A 12,877-nucleotide genomic window follows, 5' to 3' on the forward strand; every position below is an offset into this window, starting at 1 on the left:
CTGATGGCCGACATGACAGTAGGTTCAGCCAGTCTATCCTTCGGAACCTGTTTGAGTATAGAATTCAGCTCTCACCTAGGGCTCGTTGTTTGGGTTCAGGCTGTCTCCCCCCACTGTTACCAACAGCACCGGTGTTGTTGTGTCTGTTGGCACCTGGTTGGATGTCTTTTGGTCCCCTTTGTGTTGGGGAGCAGCTTGTAGCTAGGAATTCACTCATGTGTGAAGACTACCATCCTTCTTGTCCTCTGAGAAAGCAGCGGTGCTTACCTGTAATAGGTATTCTCTGAGAACAGCAGGATGTTAGTCTTCACAAAACCCGCTCGCCACCCCGCAGAGTTAGGTTTCTTCTATTTATTAGAATCATAATTCCATATTAGAAGACTGGAGAGGGATCCCACGTGGACGTGCGGTATAAGACATGCTGGGCATGCTTAGAGTGCCTAATCAAAGTTCTAGAACCTTTTGACATAAGTTTCTCGCATCGGGCTCCTTCTGATGTCATCACCCATGTGTGAGGATTAACATCCTGCTGATAGTCACCTGATGTCACCCATGTGTGAGGTCTAACACCTGTTACAGGTAAGCAACTCTATTTTCCCCTTGCAAAGAAGTTTAAGCCTCTACAGAGTTTACTTTTTGTTTAATTAGCAATGCCTGAGTTTATATACTGGGACAGGTACAGCTAAGGGCTTACCATTTCAGCTGTGGCAAATCAAAGCACAAAATAAAATCTAGAATGGCTCAAACTGTAATGCAATGGGAGTCTTACCTGCCAATTGCCCATGGAAACAATGCGGGGTGTGGGGGGGGGGGGGGGGGTTTAAACAATCTACATTGTAGAGGATGATTCAAATCCTTGGTCGTGTTTTGTTTTTAATAATCAGTCTGTTTTCTGAATACAATTTATGCAAGTTTAATTTAAAACTGGGAGAAAATCTAATGCAAGGTCAAGTTTTCACTAACATTGTCTGACCTTGACAAATTTCCATTAACTGTTAGTAGCATCATATGCCTGAGCTGCACTTTTTCCTGGTATACTCTTTGAATAACTAACTCTAAAAATGGGATAAGACTCTCTCACATTCTAAGAACAGAAATTTGGAATTTATTGGTGAAAATTAATAATTGCTGTTTTATGACACCATAAAATAGATCCCATATATTTCCAAAAATTCTTCTGCATAATCTTTAGTATAAGGATCTATGCTGTAACATAATGAGCTTCAATGTATTTTGGAATGGATCTACATTTAGAATTTGACAATATATAGTATTGCAAACAACCTACCTTTTATACATAATATAAAATGATAGATAAAATCATAGTTAATGCCAAGAAGCCCAATCTAAGTGTAAATCTCAGATCCCCCCCAGACTGCTTTTCACTTACTTGAATGTTTCTATTGAATCCATGGCTTCTCAGCATGTTCTTATGTTAACTTGATCTGTACAATTAAGTGGACAGTGTCTTGAATGTACTTACACGCCTGCCTGTCTATAAATACCATATACATGACACTAAGCTTCCCTATTATATACAGTTTTGCTTTTGCCAACTAAAACCTGACTTTAAATGGGTCAGTGATTTTATTATCCCCAGCATTTTAAAATTTCTCTTTGCATTTTTTTTTCATTTTTTCAGTTTATGTTCTGTAACAGCGGCAATAACACAGGAAATAATTATACAAAATTCAAGAGCAAGTACATGCAGAATAGTTTAACATTTTGGCTATGATAATTCAGTCTTTCACTGCATCCAGTAGTATGTACCTCTGCTGTACTGAATGATTACAGCAGAGCTAAAAGTTGTAACTCTACTTTTACTAAAGTTATAAATCAGAGAGTATTCCTTTTTGTGTAAAAAAAAAAAAAAAAACTATACAAATGTAAGGCTAATGATGTTTTACAATATTTTAAACTAACTTTAGTCAAGCAAGACAATGAGGGTAACTTTCAAACATCTATGCGCGGCGGCATATACACTTGTATATGGCCATAAGTAGATCTACAATAGTATTTTATGACCCATGCACATCATATATTTATTTATTATTTATTTATTTATTTATAGATTTTTCTATACCGGGGTACGTAAATAACATCACCTTGGTTTACATTCAAACAGTAATTCAGCATTGCGCTTTACAATATAACAAGGAAACTAAACGAAAAACAATACAGTATATAACTTTATATTAATAGAATATCAGCAATATATGAGAGATTGTGGCAGTTAGGAAGAGTAGTTGAGGATTCAGATCATTGATAGTAGGCTTTTTTAAATAGCCAGGTTTTAAGGTTTTGTTTAAATTTTTTGTAACAGAGTTCCTGGCGTAATTCAGAGGGCATGGTGTTCCATATTGTTGATCCAGCAATGATGAAAGATCGATCTTTTGTGCTAGAGAGTTTAGTCAGATTGGGTGCTGGGATATTTAGTTTGGCTAAATTCTGGAATCTCGTTGGGCGGGAAGACGTTTTGAATTGTAGTTCATCTGTAAACCAGAGCATTTCTCTGTTTTGAATGGCTTTGTGTATCAGCGACATAGATTTATAAATTATCCTGTAAGCCACAGGTAGCCAGTGCAAAGACTGAAGAGCTGGAGTGATGTGATCATGGCGGCTTGTGTCGGTGATAATGCGGGCAGCTGCATTTTGCAGCATTTGCAAAGGTTGAATGGTGGCTTTGGGTAGACCCAGTAACAGAGCATTGCAGTAATCAATCTTTGATAAAATAGTTGCTTGTAAAACTGTGCGGAAATCATATTGGTATAATAGAGATTTAATCCGTTTAAGCGTAAATAGCTTAAAGAAACCATTTTTTACCGTATCCGCGATGAATTTTTTAAATGTGAGATTGCTGTCAATGATGATACCAAGGCTGCGTACTTGTTGTGAAATAGTGGAGTTGTTTTGAGCAATATCAGAGTTGATCAGTATTGTATTTTTTGGAGGTGAAATTATGATAAGTTCAGTTTTATTGGTATTTATAGCCAATTGGTTGTCTGTGAGGATAGTTTTAATTTCTAATAAAGCTACCTTCCAGGTATTCAGTGCATTTGTGATTGTGCTGGTTATAGGTATGAGTATTTGAACATCATCTGCGTAGATGAAGTGTTGAAGACCCAATTTAGAGAGTAGCTGGCATAGCGGTGTAAGGTAAACATTGAACAATGTGGAGGAGAGAGAAGATCCTTGGGGGACTCCTTGAGAGAGGTTTCTTGGCTTGGATTCACTTCGTCCACATCTAACGCTATATGTTCTATTGCTCAGGAATGACTGAAACCATAGTAAAGCCGATCCCGAGATACCTATTTCAGAAAGACGGGTAATAAGAGTGTTGTGGTTTACCGTGTCGAAAGCCGCTGATATATCAAGAAGGGCGATGAGGTATGATTTGCCAGCATCTAAAGCTTTTAGTAGCACCTCAGAAAGAGATATCAAAAGTGTTTCCGTGCTGTGGTACTTTCTGAACCCATATTGAGATGGAAAGAGTATTTGATGATCATCTAAATAATCAGATAGTTGTTTGTTGATGACTCTTTCCATAATCTTTGAGAGGAAGGGAAGGTTTGATACTGGACGAAAGTTTGCTGGATCAGATGAATCTAGGTTAGATTTTTTTATCATTGGAGTAATGATAGCATGTTTAAGTATAGAAGGAACTATGCCTGTGGTGATGGATTTGTTAAGAATCTTTGCAATAGGTTTTGCTATTGTAGAACGTATTGTGAGAAGAGTCTTAGTAGGTAATATGTCGGTGGGGTGGAAAGCTGGTTTCATTTTCTTTAGAATTGACTCAACTTCAATACCAGTAGTAATCTCAAGATTAGATAGCTTTGTTTCAAATTTATCTTGAGTGGCTGATGTAGCTTGGTTGGTGTGTAAAGGAGCAGGAAATGAATTAAATCGCGTTAAAATAGAATGTATTTTGTTATAAAAGAATGTAGCTAGTTCCTCACATTTTGAATCATCATTGTTGTTTAGATTGTTGTGAGTTGGAGCAGTAACAAGGCTTTTGACATATTGGAAAAGTGCTTGAGGGTTGAATTGATATTGATGAATTCTGGAAGCATAAAAATCTTTTTTTGTTTTGTCGGTGGCTTGGCGATATTTGTGTAGTAATGATTTGAATTTTAATAAAGTCGTGGAATTTTGGTTTCTGCGCCATTCTTTTTCTGTCTTACGTAGCTCCGTTTTCATAGCTTTAAGTTCGGGAGTATACCAAGGTTTTTTCCTTATTATTTTTTCGGAATTGATTTCCTTGGATTGAATAGGACAGAGTTTCTCTGCTATGTTACTAGTAATTTTAAACCAAGAAGAGGTAGCTGTTTCAGCGTCTGTGAGATCTAAATTTTTGAGATCTTCTGATATCACATTATTAATTTCATCTGTTTGACCTTGTTTTCGGAAGTAGATGGTTTTTTTGCTGTGAACATTAGATGGTAATTGTTTTATTGTACAGCAGGTGTCTATCCGAAAGTGGTCCGACCAAGGAATGGGAGTGCAGAGGGGAGGTTTTGTATCAATATGGGAGTTAGTAAACATGACATCAAGGGTATGACCAGCTTTATGAGTCGGGTTAGTCACAGCTTGTTGAAAGCCTAGAGCATTAAGAGAGGTCAGTAAAGTTTCACAGGCTGGGGTTAGAGGGATGCGATCAAAGTGTAGGTTCAAATCCCCCAGAATAATTGTTGGGAGTGTTATGTTATGAGTAAAGTCAATAGTGGACCCTTGGGCCGGCTGAGGTGGACAGCGTCCACAGGAGTTAATAAGCCGGGAGGCGGCACTCAGCTGGAGCGGACTGATGGCGTCTTCACCCTGGAAACCCAAGACCCCTCCAGGAGGAGCCCGTAGGGGTCCGAGTCGCTGGGACTTAGGAGAATCGTGAATGAGTCCAAGGTTCGAGGCTGGCAGAAGACAAAGGAGAATCGTGAAGAAGACCAAGGTTCGTGGCTGGCTGAAGACAAAGGAGAATCGTGAAGAAGACCAAGGTTCGTGGCTGGCTGAAGACAAAGGAGAATCGTGAAGAAGACCAAGGTTCGTGGCTGGCTGAAGACAAAGGAGAATCGTGAAGAAGACCAAGGTTCGTGGCTGGCTGAAGACAAGGAGAATCAGGAACCGGAGCTGGAGTCAGGATATGTAGACAGCAAGTAGAGCCCAGAGCTGGAGCCAAGGCACAGCAGGACCAAACAGAACCTGACCTGGAAGCAAGGCACGGCTGGGACAAGCTGGAACCGGAGCTGGAAGCAAGGCACGGCTGGAACAAGCAGGAACCAGGGCTGGAAGCAAGGCACGGCTGGAACAAGCTGGAACCGGAGCTGGAAGCAAGGCACGGCTGGAACAAGCAGGAACCAGGGCTGGAAGCAAGGCACGGCTGGAACAAGCAGGAACCAAGGCTGAAAGCAATGCTGGGAAGCAACTAAGCACACAGTAGAGTGACCTCGTTGCAAAGGCAAAGCAAGGAAGTCAGACGCTGGTTTAAATAGCCGGCCAGCGTCTGACGTCAGGAACGGGGCGGTTCAGCACTTCCGGGTGCTGGACCTTTAAGAGCCCCCTGCTCGCGCGCGCGCGCGTTGCCTGGCAGTGGGAGGAGTCTGAGTCGTCCCTCGGCAGCGTCTCCACGTGGAGAGAGACGCTGCCATGCGGCCCTGCAGGCCCCAGGAGCAACGGAACGCGGCGAGACCGGGAGAGGCAGCAGAAAGGTAAGGACCCGGTCGCTAGCCTAGCGACCGGGACCGCAACAGTACCCCCCCTTTTACGCCCCCTCTTCAGAGGACTAGGCCTGTCAGGATGGTCCAGATGATATTGCTGTAGGAGAGTCTTGTCCAAGATGTTGCGGGCAGGCTCCCACGTATTGTCTTCGTCTCCACAACCTTCCCAGGCCAGCAAATACTCCCAACGTCTGTTGGCGAAACGAGCATCCAGGACCTCTCGTACCTGAAACGTAGGATCCCCATCCGTGGTGGTGGAAGCGTCGTCAAGAGGCCTGGGGTGGATTCTGGAAAGAATTACTGGTTTTAAGAGAGAGACGTGAAAGACATCATGAATGCGTAAAGTGGTTGGGAGTCGTAGACGGTAAGAGACCAACCCTACTCTTTCTGCTACGCGGAAGGGACCACAGAACTTGGGAGAGAGTTTCTTGGAAGGTTGCCTCAAATGAATGTTCTTTGTACTAAGCCACACTCGATCGCCTGGGAGGAAGGTGAATGCAGGTTTTCGGTGTCGATCATAGTAGCGTTTAGCAGTGCGTGCGACCTTCTGAAGACGGTGTTGAGTTGAGGACCACAATTTACTCAATTGGTCCGCGGACAATTGAGCAGCGGGTGAGGAGGTTGGTACAGGTAGAGGTAACGGTGGTTTGAGCTGTTTACCGTACACAATTTGAAAAGGGGATTTCCCCGTCGCCGTATGTATCTGATTATTATAGGCGAATTCAGCCCAAGGCAAAAGCTCCACCCAATTATCTTGTTTGTGGTTAATGAACGCTCGTAGGAACAACTTTAAAGAACGATTCATGCGTTCAGTTTGCCCATTACTTTGCGGGTGAAAAGCAGAAGAGAAACTCAACTGGATCTTAAATTTTTTGCATAAGGCTTTCCAATACCTGGCTGTGAATTGAGGACCTCTGTCTGAAACAATGTCCTGAGGCAGACCATGAATACGGAATACATGGTGTGTGAACAGAGAAGCCAGTTCAGTGGCGGAAGGTAATTTGGGTAAAGGCACAAAGTGAGCCATTTTAGAGAAGCGGTCCACCGTGACCCATACCACAGTCTTGCCTTGCGAAGGCGGGAGTTCCACCATAAAGTCAGTGGCAATGTGTGTCCAGGGTTCCGTGGGTATAGGTAACGGTTGTAGTAACCCTCTCGGGGGGCCATTAAGCGGTTTCTGCAGAGCGCAAGTGGGGCAAGAACTCACGTAAAGGGAAACATCACGTCGAAGACCTGGCCACCAATAGAAACGATTTATAAGATCCAAAGTTCTTAGTCTACCAGCGTGCCCCCCCGGTCAAGGAGTCGTGGCCCCAAGACAGGACTTCCCTCCGAAGCCTTTTAGGAACCGTAGTCTTACTTGAGGAACAAATGGAAGTAGTAGTTAGTTGAACACAGGCAGGATCCAGGATGGTTCGTGGAGAGTCGTCCTCTTCCTCCGGCTGACAGGTACGAGATAGAGCATCGGCTCGAACGTTCTTCTCCGCTGGTCGAAACTTGAGGATGAAATTGAAACGACTGAAGAAGAGTGACCATCTTGCTTGCCGCGAGTTTAGTCGTTGAGCTCGGGCCAAGTACAATAAATTTTTGTGGTCAGTGTACACTGTCACCGGATGATTAGCCCCCTCCAGCCATTGCCTCCACTCCTCGAAGGCTAACTTAATGGCTAGGAGTTCCTTGTCTCCGATGCCATAGTTACATTCAGCAGGCGAAAACTTTTTAGAGAAGTAAGAACATGGCATCAATTTGCCCGAAGTATCGTGTTGACTGAGCACCGCTCCAACAGCCAGATTCGAGGCATCGACCTCCAAGATGAAGGGTCGTTGTGGATCTGGGTGTCGTAGGCAGGAAGCGGCTAGGAATGCTTGTTTTAAGTCTTCAAAGGCAGCCGAGGCGGTAGTGGACCAATCGTGAGCGTTAACCCCTTTGCGAGTAAGCGCCGTGAGAGGAGCTACCTTCTGGGAGTAATGTGGTATAAAATGCCTGTAAAAATTGGCGAATCCAAGGAATCGCTGTAGCGCCTTCAGGCCAGACGGGCGAGGCCAATTGACAATGGCCGCCACCTTCTCTGGGTCCATCTGGAAACCGGACGAGGAAACAATATATCCCAAGAACGGAAGCGACTCGCGCTCAAACTGACATTTTTCAAATTTAGCGTATAGATGATTGTCCCTTAGAGCCTGTAAGACTTGTTTGACTTGTTGGCGATGGGAAGAAAGATCTTGGGAATAGATCAGGACGTCATCAAGGTACACTATGACGAAGGAATGAAGCATCTCCCGGAGTACCTCATTCATCAGATTCTGGAAGACAGCAGGGGCATTACATAAGCCGAAAGGCATTACTAAGTATTCGTAATGTCCATCTCGCGTGTTGAACGCTGTCTTCCACTCGTCACCGGGACGAATATGAACCAAATTGTATGCTCCACGTAAATCCAATTTTGTAAAGATCTTGGCCCCCTGAAGTCTATCGAGCAGTTCTGGGATCAGAGGCAAGGGTTAGCGATCTTTCTTAGTGATGGAGTTCAGACCTCGATAGTCTATGCACGGCCGGAGGGAGCCATCCTTTTTTGGACACAAAAAAGAATCCTGCTCCTGCAGGGGAGTGCGAAGGACGAATGAACCCTTTGGCAAGATTCTCCGTAATGTAGTCTGACATTGCATGGGTTTCTGGCAGAGAAAGAGGGTATACCCTACCCCGCGGAGGAGTGGAACCAGGTAGTAAATCAATGGCACAGTCGAAGGGCCGATGGCATGGAAGCAGTTCAGCCTTTTGTTTGGAGAACACGTCAGCGTAATTCTGGTACGGCAAAGGAAGGTCCAGGGCAGAGTGAGAGAGTAATATCTCCGGTCTAGGAACGGGATCCAGGCAATTCTGGAAACAGGAAGGACTCCATTGCGCAATTTGGAGAGAGTCCCAATGGATCACCGGAGCATGTTGTTGCAACCAAGGGAGTCCCAGGACCACAGGGTGCACCGATTTATCAAGTAGCAAAAAGGAGATTGTCTCAGTGTGAAGCACTCCCGTCCGTAAAGTGAGAGGCATCGTAGTTTCAGAAATGGATCCAGGTAGAGGGGTTCCCTGGATAGAGGTAACCCGTAATGGAGGTATCCGGCGCTTAGTAGGTAGTCCTAATTGGTGTACCAGTTCTCTCCAGATAAAGTTCCCTCCGGCTCCGGAATCAATGAAAGCTAGAGTCTGAAAGGAGCCACCTGGATACTCCAACGTTATAGGAACTGTACATTGAGGAGTAGCATTAACATAGCCTAGGGGAACCTCCTCATCTCTCCCTAGACTTGAGCTTTTCCCAGTCTCGCAGGACACTGACCCAGGAAATGACCCTTAGTGCCGCAGTATAAGCACAGGCCTTGAGTGCGGCGACGTGTCTTCTCCTCCTCGGTTAGGGGCGCCCGAGCAAGCTGCATAGGTTCCTCAGAGGGGCTGTGGGAGGCTGATGATGTCTTGTGAGATAAAGTCAGAGACCTGGAGAAGGAGGGTGCCAAAGAGACAGGCCGACGAGGAACTCGACCCTCCTTAGCTCGTTGCTGCAATCGCCGGTCAATCCTCCCGGCCAAGTCTATCACCCCGTTCAGAGTGAAGGGCAGGTCACGAGCCATCAGCTCGTCCTTGATACGGCCTGCAAGGCCTTCCAAGAAAATACCCCGCAAACAGTCATCCTGCCAGCCGAGTTCCATCGCCAGAGTACGAAATTCAATAGCGTACTCCGCCAGAGAACGGGATCCTTGTCGTAGCTGTAGAATTTCAGTGGTAGCGGTGGTAGCACGAGCTGGCTCATCAAAAGTCTGTTTGAAGTGAGTCACGAAAACCTGTAAATTGTGCAGCATGGCGTCCTGTTTCTCCCACATGGGAGAGGCCCATAGCATAGCTCTCCCATCGAGCAGAGACAAAATATATGCTACCTTGACGGCATCAGACGGGAACTGCCCTGGTAGCAAAGTGAAGCGGATGAAACACTGATTCAAAAACGCCCTGCACGATCTGGCATCCCCGGAGTATCGAGTAGGCGCTGGAAGCTGAGTCTGCGCGGGAGCTAGAACCGCCGGTGGAGGCGGGGGTTGTGCCACCGGAGGAGGATTGGCGTCCAAGCGACTGGCTAGGCGATCCACCGTAGCAGCCAAGACTTCCAGACATTGCTGTTGCTGCTGGATTCTTTGGGCCATGCCAGGGATGGCCTGCATAGGAGCGGAGTCCGCCGAGTCCATGGCCTTTGCAAACTGTTATGTTATGAGTAAAGTCAATAGTGGACCCTTGGGCCGGCTGAGGTGGACAGCGTCCACAGGAGTTAATAAGCCGGGAGGCGGCACTCAGCTGGAGCGGACTGATGGCGTCTTCACCCTGGAAACCCAAGACCCCCCCAGGAGGAGCCCGTAGGGGTCCGAGTCGCTGGGACTTAGGAGAATCGTGAATGAGTCCAAGGTTCGAGGCTGGCAGAAGACAAAGGAGAATCGTGAAGAAGACCAAGGTTCGTGGCTGGCTGAAGACAAAGGAGAATCGTGAAGAAGACCAAGGTTCGTGGCTGGCTGAAGACAAAGGAGAATCGTGAAGAAGACCAAGGTTCGTGGCTGGCTGAAGACAAAGGAGAATCGTGAAGAAGACCAAGGTTCGTGGCTGGCTGAAGACAAGGAGAATCAGGAACCGGAGCTGGAGTCAGGATATGTAGACAGCAAGTAGAGCCCAGAGCTGGAGCCAAGGCACAGCAGGACCAAACAGAACCTGACCTGGAAGCAAGGCACGGCTGGGACAAGCTGGAACCGGAGCTGGAAGCAAGGCACGGCTGGAACAAGCAGGAACCAGGGCTGGAAGCAAGGCACGGCTGGAACAAGCTGGAACCGGAGCTGGAAGCAAGGCACGGCTGGAACAAGCAGGAACCAAGGCTGAAAGCAACGCTGGGAAGCAACTAAGCACACAGTAGAGTGACCTCGTTGCAAAGGCAAAGCAAGGAAGTCAGACGCTGGTTTAAATAGCCGGCCAGCGTCTGACGTCAGGAACGGGGCGGTTCAGCACTTCCGGGTGCTGGACCTTTAAGAGCCCCCTGCTCGCGCGCGCGCGTTGCCTGGCAGTGGGAGGAGTCTGAGTCGTCCCTCGGCAGCGTCTCCACGTGGAGAGAGACGCTGCCATGCGGCCCTGCAGGCCCCAGGAGCAACGGAACGCGGCGAGACCGGGAGAGGCAGCAGAAAGGTAAGGACCCGGTCGCTAGCCTAGCGACCAGGACCGCAACAGGGAGGTGAATATCAAGGTTTTTGATAATAAATTCAGTTAGTAGAGATGGGTTATTCTCAAGTATGCTGGGGGGGGGAGTAGATCAGGCAGATTTGAAGATCCTTAGATTTGAAAAGGCCAGTCTCCATTTTGGAGGAAGAGGAAGTAGTTTGAACTGTAAGGTTAAATTTCTTTTTGGCAGCCAGGAGAATACCTCCACCTTTCTTTTTGATCCTTGGAATGGAGAAAACATTGTAAGTGTCAGTGGGAAGTTGATTTATTATGGCTGTGTCAGTGTCTTTTAGCCATGATTCAGTGATCGCACATATATCTGGCTTTTCATCTGTGAGGATATCGTTTAGTAGGGTGATCTTTTTTAGAAGAGATTGTGTATTTAATAGAAGGATGGAGAAAGTTATTAGACCTAACATTTGAGTGATAGGTGCTACCATAATAGGTGTTAATGTTCTGGTTAATGAGGAGTGTTGGAGAAATCTAGCCGGTTTATAATTCACGTTGAAGTGTTTGATAGTGGGAATGTGGCGAGATAACATTTCTGATTGGTGCATTATTTAATGCTTTATTTAATATACTTGAGTATATCATATACATGTATCTTTACTAGAGATGTGAATCGTGTGATCGATCGTCTTAACGATCGATTTCGGCTGGGAGGGGGAGGGAATCGGATCGTCGCAGTTTGGGTTTTTAAAATATAGTGTAAATCGTGTAATCGAAAACCGGCACACTAAAACATCCCTAAAACCCACCCCGACCCTTTAAAATAAATCCCCCACCCTCCCGAACCCCCCCCCCCAAAATGCCTTAAATTACCTGGGGTCCAGTGGGGGGGGAGGGCGGGAAAACCGGCACACTAAAACAACCCTAAAACCCACCCCGACCCTTTAAAATAAATCGCCCACCCTCCCGAACCCCCCCCCCCCCAAAATGCCTTAAATTACCTGGGGTCCAGAGGAAGGGTCCCCGTGTGATCTTTCCCTCTCGGACCTCCTTGCGTTGTAGAAATGGCGCCGGCGCCATTTTGTTTTTTGTCCCCCGACGTCAGGAGATTAGGAGATCGCTCCCGGACCCCCAGGGACTTTTGGCCAGCTTGGGGGGGCCTCCTGACCCCCACAAGACTTGCCAAAATCCAGCGGGGGTCCGGAACGATCTCCTACCGCGAATCGTTTTTCCGTATGGAAAATGGCACCGGCCATACACCGTATGGCCGGCGCCATTTTCCATACGGAAAAACGATTCGACTGCAGGAGGTCGTTCCGGAACCCCGCTGGACCCCCAGGGACTTTTGGCCAGCTTGGGGGGACCTCCTGACCCCCACAAGACTTGCCAAAAGTCCAGCGGGGGTCCAGAACGACCTCCTGCAGTCGAATCGTGTTGCCGTATGGCCGGCGCCATTTTGCGCAAAATGGCGCCGGCCATACGGCAATGAAAATGAGGGGCTTTATCACACTATGGGGTAGATTTTAAAACCCCTGCGCGTGCAAAGCCCCAGGACGCGCGTAAGTCCCGGGGCTTCCTAAAAGGGGCGGGAGGGGGCGTGTCCAGGGGGCATGTCCGGGGGGGCGGTCAGAGTCCCCCAGCACTGCGGCCTGTGCCGGGGGATGCCGGGGCGGCGCAGGTGTAACTTGCCCAACAAAGGTGGGGGGGGGATTTAGGTAGAGCTGGGGGGGTGGGGTAGATAGGGGAAGAGAGGGGAAGGTGGGGGGACGCGGAAGGAAAGTTCCCTCCGAGGCCATTCCGATTTCAGAGCGGCCTCGGAGGGAACGGAGGCAGGCTGCGCGGCTCGGTGCGTGCAGGCTGCCGATTTTGCGCAGCCTTGCACGCGCCGACCCCGGATTTTATAAGATACGCGCGGCTATGCGCGTATCTTATAAAATCTGGCGTGCACAAAAATACGCGCACGTGTATTTTTTGAAGATCTA

General features: G+C 47.2%; 1 protein-coding gene across 8 annotated transcripts in view; it reads left to right on the forward strand.

Moving 5' to 3' along the window:
* The window catches only part of VIT (vitrin), a 215,577-nt gene that overhangs the window by 145,301 nt on the left and 57,399 nt on the right, over positions 1-12,877 (forward strand). The gene's annotated exons all lie outside the window — the stretch shown is intronic.

This window comes from Rhinatrema bivittatum, chromosome 3 (genome assembly GCF_901001135.1).
Source record: "Rhinatrema bivittatum chromosome 3, aRhiBiv1.1, whole genome shotgun sequence".
NCBI classification, from domain to species: Eukaryota; Metazoa; Chordata; class Amphibia; order Gymnophiona; family Rhinatrematidae; genus Rhinatrema; species Rhinatrema bivittatum.